Below are 6,531 nucleotides of genomic sequence, written 5' to 3'. Positions count from 1 at the left end.
CCGAATTAGGTAGCACTGTTTCAGACAGACCGGCCTTTTATTCTGGAGTGTGGAGACTTCATTCTTCATCTAGCCACCCTGGTTTGGGTTTTCCGCAGTTCCCCTAAATTACTTCAGGCAACTGCCGAGATGGTTCCTACTCTAGAGCCACAGTTGACTAGCTGTCCCGTACTTGTCATACTAGGCCTGTAAGTATGTAAATGCCTTTATATGCCATTACTTTATTTTGGTTATCTTTAGACTAGACCTTGTCCCATTCTTTGTAAAAATGATATAGAGTTGAATAACACGAGTACTACAACTACTAGGAGTACACTCCCACCTGCAGGAGGGTGAACGGGCCTAGCGACCACTTTTTTCTTGTTGCAGTGGGAATAAGGTTTAGAAGAGGAAGGAATGAACATGAAATTTTCTTCCACGTGCACTTCACGGTCACACTGTGCCAACAGATACAATGATGGACCGAAACATTATATCCACTGTCCACAGCGAGGATGATACCACTTGGTGGCACCGCGGGAACTTCACGCGCTATAGAAAGTTCGATGGGCGTTCAGTAAGAAATGAAACACATTTTTTCTGGGACAATTTTCGTTGAAAAAATTCGGAATTTGCTGTGGGACATTCCTTCTTCAGCAGTTTCGATGAGTGGCGGCGCTAAATGTAGCCTTTAAAATGACGTTCTAAACATTCATGGTGGTGTCTGATTGTTCTATATCGTGTCTCCCTACCACTTTCGCGCAACGACGCTCTGAGCGTGTTTTTTAGGGAATTGACTAGTTTGATCCTGGGACCTGTTGCTGGTAAGGAGACGCCAGACCACACATGACATGTAGAATTCAGAACAGTTCAGTGAGACAAGCGATGATGTAACCAAATACTAAATTATCTCAGCGTCAGCTCCACTGCACTCCCTGTAAAAGAATCTTAATACGAACCAAATTTAGTGGAAAGGGTTCAAGGCTTTCCTATTTTTAGTTAGCTGGTAAAATAACGTCGAAAAAGCAGTTAAGTTTACCATTGGAAATTTTATTCTACTCACAAAACATTGTTTATAAATTGCACTATTGATAAAAGGAAATGTTTTAATACAGGATGGTAAAAAGCAACTGCGTTCAACAAAAATGTGAACGAATATTCCCTGAATGGGTTTCCAAGTTCTACAATGGATCGAAGGATGACCTATGCCATATCACATCTATGATCTAGGTTTAAATTAAGTTTCACAAAAGAGCAAACTATCAAAATGGTCTACAGTGACCCTCAATTATCTTTAATAACTTATCTAACTTTTCGTAAATTACAGTGGCTGATGTGGCTTCTCAATAACTATATAACAGAAAAACCATCGCGTTTCAGGTTTTTACTTCAAGTGCCAAATGTGAACACCATGAGTTTTAATTTACGACCGACACTAGTATTACCCAAAAAGGGGGTGTAACAGATGAGACTTCTGCAGTTCTTAGTGAAGCCTTACGCGCTCAAAAATGCGGCATCGCGTGCGTTCATTACCTTGTCGGTGTTTAGGCAGCGTCAGGGCAGCGGCGGGCAGCACAGCTCCGCTCACCTCGCCATCTCGGAAGCAACTCTCTTAACTTCTCCTTACTACAATTTACCGAAGTTGGTTTAAAAAAGCTATCTGGCTGTGTTTTCATCTGACCAATCAGGGTCGCAATGTTAACCTTAAGCTCCGCCTACAAAAATTCTGTCTATCCAATGAGAAACGTTATACTTTTCGTGGTGGGGCAATGTTTTTAAAGTTTGCAACGTAACAGAGACGCGAAAAAGTCTCACGCTAAAACCTGCAGCTGGTGTGGTCATTTTAGCGTTATCTTAAGATCTATACTGGTCTTCTGGAGGGCTCTATCTTTTAACATGGGCTGGGGGGGTGGTTCTAATGTAACAGACACGCGAAAAGCCTCACGCTAAAACTTTCGGGTGGTAGTGGCCCTTTTTGTGTTATCGTAAGATCTATACTGTTTTTCTGGAGGGATCTAGCTTTTAACATGGGCTGGGGGGTGGTCCTTGACGTAACAGAGACGCGAAAAAGTCTCACGCTAAAACGTGCGGGTGGTGAGCCCTAGTGGTTAGCTGGCGACGTGGGTGTCCAGTCCGTCCCTTATCGTAGGGCCTTCTAGCTTAACACGGTTCTGCTCTCGGCTTCTGTTCTCGTTTCTCCCCTCGGAACTGCGTCGGTCTCACGGTGGGAAGGTACGACATGCATTTAGGCATTCTTGTGTTAGTCTGTGGTATTCCATTTACTCACTCGTTACTCGTATTACTTTGGTTAATTTAATATCACGATTTATTCGGAGCTCTGTGACATACTACTGGATTTGCTTATCATGTCAGGGTTTTCATGGAAGGTGTTGGATTTGCCTGACACCTTACAACATGTGTAATGGAGGTGAGTTCCAAGTAGAGAGCTGCCATTGAGTTTCTTTTGGCGGAAAACCAGAGCATAGCAGATATTCATTGGCACCTGCAGAATGCCTACAGAGACTCAGCAGTGAACAAAAGCACGGGGAGTCGTTCGGCGAGGCGTCTGTCATCATTGCAACAAGGTGACGTAAACATGTCCAATTTCCCTCGCAGCTGTGACTCCTGCAATGATGGAACGTGCAGACTCGCTCATTCGTGTGGATCGACGGATCAGAATCACACACCACGCTGCATAACTGCCCATCTCTGTTGATAGTGCTAACATACTCGTTCAGCCGTTGGGGTATTCACAGGCGTGTGTCCGTTGGTCGCCCCTTACAGAAGACCTTAAAGAGCACTGAATGACCATCTGTGCTTGCACAGTACGCCACTGACCATGCAAAATTTTTGTCGAACATCGTCATAGGCGATGCAACGTGTATTCATTACTTAGAATCAGAAACAAAATGGCAGTCCGGGGAATGGCACAACACCAACTCTCCTCCAAAGAAAAAGTTCAAAACCCATCTTCAATCGGTGAAATCATGGCGACAGTCTTCTGGGATTCTGAAGGGGTTATTTTGTTTGATGTCCTCCCCCATGGTGCGACGATCAACTCTGAAGTTTGTTGTGTTATCCTTAGGAAACTGTAGAAATGGCTTCAGAGTTTTAGTCGGCACAAAAATGCTGCTCCATGACACCGCTAGGCCTCATACAAGTCTCCGCACTCGAGAAGTGCTCTAAAAACTTCATTGAACTGTTCTTAGTCGTCTACCTTACAGGCCAATCTTGCTCCTTCTGACTTCCATCTGTTTGACCCAACGAAGGATGCACTCCGCGGGAAGCAGTACGTGGGTCGTGTGGAGGTTATTGATTCAGCAAGACGTCAACTATAAGGTCCGCGAGTAGAATGATACTATGGAGAGGTGCAGACCCTCACAATAAGGTGATAGAAGGTTTCACACTGAACGGACATTATAATTAAAAACATGGTTTTTAGCTATAACAGTGAGAAATGGAATGTGTACTGGAATCCTGAAAAAAAACCAACCTGCTTTCAGGAAAAATGTGTTATGTTAGTTACTGAACGTTCCTCGTATACAAACGAAGCAGACACGAATGGTGAATCATTGTAGTGATGACACAGGCCACAGACGGGGAAATCTACAGACATGAGCGATTTTGGTAAACGGCAAACTGTTACGACCTGGCGTCTGGGAACGAGCATCTCGGAAACTGTGAATTTAGTCTTCTGTTCATGTGCAGCTGAAAACGGCTGAAGGACGTTGAAATAACAAGTATGAGACAAGGTGTTAGACATCCACATCTCGTCACAGAGGCTTGCCTGCTGTATAAAGCCAAAAAGGCAGCGGTCTGTGGGAGATCTGTTGAACAAGTACGCTGCTGGTTTAGGTCCATGTATTTATACAGGATGAGTCACTAACTACTGCCACCTAGAATAAGTCCGAAAGTATGATAGTAGCTGAAACGTTTGTGGGACAATTATTAGATAGGACAACGGGGGCCATAATATGACGCTGGTTTTTTTATGCTAGGTGAGGTCACGTCAGAGATATGAGGGTCAACTTTGTGTTTTTAAATGGATGCTATAGTTTGGTACTTATTTTCTGATAGCGGCTATCGAGAGGAATCCAATGACGTGTAACAGTACTGTTAAGGTCAACGAAGACCACAAATCATCAGTCAACGTCCATTTACAGAAGGTGTTCGAAGTGATGACTATTGGTACCAATGCGGTGCTGCAATCTTCTTATCATGGACTGAGTGGTATTCCTTATCACTTCGTCACTTATCGAAGTACATGATCTGAAACTCTCTCTCGTATATCATGCAAATAGTAAATATTCGCCGAATACGGCGTATCCATCTAACGTGCCATTGACATGTAAACCGCATTCGACGGTTTCGCAATACAGCACTCATAGGAACGGTAAGACACATCAAGCGAATGTGAATGATTTATTCCTTCGAAGAACAAGTCGATACGCTTCTCATTTACGGAGAATGCCAACGAAATTCAGTGAGACCCAGATAATTATACTCTGAAGGATATCCTCAACGTACTCATCCTACACGACGAACATTTAAATATATGTATGACAAATTGAGAACAACTGGATCTTTACGCATCGGAACCATATCCGGCGAAGGAAAGTTACTAACGAGGAAACGGAAATTGATACTCTTGCCACTGTGGTTCGAGATCCTTGTATTAGTTCGCGCCAAATCGCAAGGGAATGTGGCATGCGCCAGAATAGTGTTGTTCGTGTTCTTCATCGCCATAAATATCATCCTTACTATTTCGGTCTCCACCAACAATTCACTGGTACGGATTGTATAAGTCGCATTGAATTCTGCCGGTTGACTCAACTTCAGATTCAGAGGGATGACACATTTATTCATTTGATTTGATTTACTGACAAGGCTTCATTCAAGAACCGTGGAAATGTTAAGTTGCATAACATGCCTTATTGGCCAGCTGAAATCCATGTTGGCTGCGGCAAGTTGCACAACATACACGAGTGGTCGGTGAATATATGGTGTGGGGTGCTGGAGGACAGAATTACAGGCCCCTATTTCATCGAAGGAAATCTGAATGGTAGGAAGTACACCACATTCCTGCAAGAAACCTTAGGCCTGTCATTGGAACAAATACGTTTAGGAACAAGGAACAAAATGTGGTATCAACACGATGGGTGTCCTACATATTTTTCGATGATGGCTGGAAACGAGTTTCAGAGACAATTTCCAAATCATTGGACTGGACGCGGAGGAGATGTGTCGTGGCCGGCTCGTTCGCCAGACTTGACGCCTCTGGATTTTTTCTTGTGGGGATTCGTAAAACACATTGTTTACAAAGACGGTCCAAGTACACGTCAAGATATGCGAGAGAGAATCGTCAGAGAATGTACTTCGTTAAGCGCCGATGTGATAATGAATACCACTCAGTCCATGACAAGAAGATTTCAGCACTGCATTGATACCAATGGTTATCATTTTGAACACCTTCTGTAAATAGACGCTCGAGCCACCTTTGTGACCTTCGTTGATCTTCAAAGACCTTACCATCATTGTATTCGTCTCGATAGTCGCTATCAGAAAATAAGCACCAAACTATAGGATCCCATTTAAAAAGCAAAGTTGATCTTCATATCTCTGAAGCGACTACAACTAGCAACAAAAAGCCAACATCATGTTATGCCCCACTCCTTATCCCATGCAAAATTTGTCCCACAAACTATTCAGCTCCTACCACATTTTCGGAGTTGTTCTTGGTGGCAACAGTTATTGACTCGCCCTGTATAACTCAAAATACTTCACAGTGTAGTTTACCATGAGATAACCAAAGATGATAGTCGCACAATACGTCACTCAAGGCGCACACTCGTTTATACATGTCCAAGCATTTTAAAAAAGTAGGTTACCATGAGATGACCAACAAGGAAGACTAGTTTTAAAGTTTTCAATCAGCAGACGTTGGTTTATCCATTTCTTTAATCATACAAGACGTCACTCAAGGCATACACTTGTTTACATATTTCACACTACTTCACTGATGTAGTTTAACGTTAGGTGACAGAAGACAATCATCACACAACATGCCACACGTGTCACACACTTATTTATGCTTATCAAAACACTTCATCACACAACATGTCACTTAAGGCACACACCTCATTATAAATTTCGTAATACTTCACAGATGTAGTTTAACAAGAGATGATTAAATATGATCATCACACAACAAGTCACTCTTGGCACGCACTTGTTTGTACTTTTCAAAACATTTCATCCCACAACACATCACTCAGGACACACACTTATTTGAATATTGCAGCATACTTCACAGATGTAGTTTAACATTAGATGACCAAAGTTGATCGTCACGCAGTGTGTCACTCGTGGCGCACACTTGTTTCACTTATCACAACACATCATCACACAACACGTCGCTCGAGACACACACTTGTTGTACATTTCAGAATACTTAACACAGACACAGTTCTAACGTGAGATGACTGAAGATCATTATCACACAACATGTCAGTCATGGCACACACTTGTTTATACTTATTAAAGCACTTTATC

Source organism: Schistocerca gregaria, chromosome 8 (genome assembly GCF_023897955.1).
Source record: "Schistocerca gregaria isolate iqSchGreg1 chromosome 8, iqSchGreg1.2, whole genome shotgun sequence".
In the NCBI taxonomy this organism is placed as follows: domain Eukaryota; kingdom Metazoa; phylum Arthropoda; class Insecta; order Orthoptera; family Acrididae; genus Schistocerca; species Schistocerca gregaria.
The sequence above is the reverse complement of the archived record's forward strand: the minus strand, read 5'-3'. Positions refer to the sequence as shown.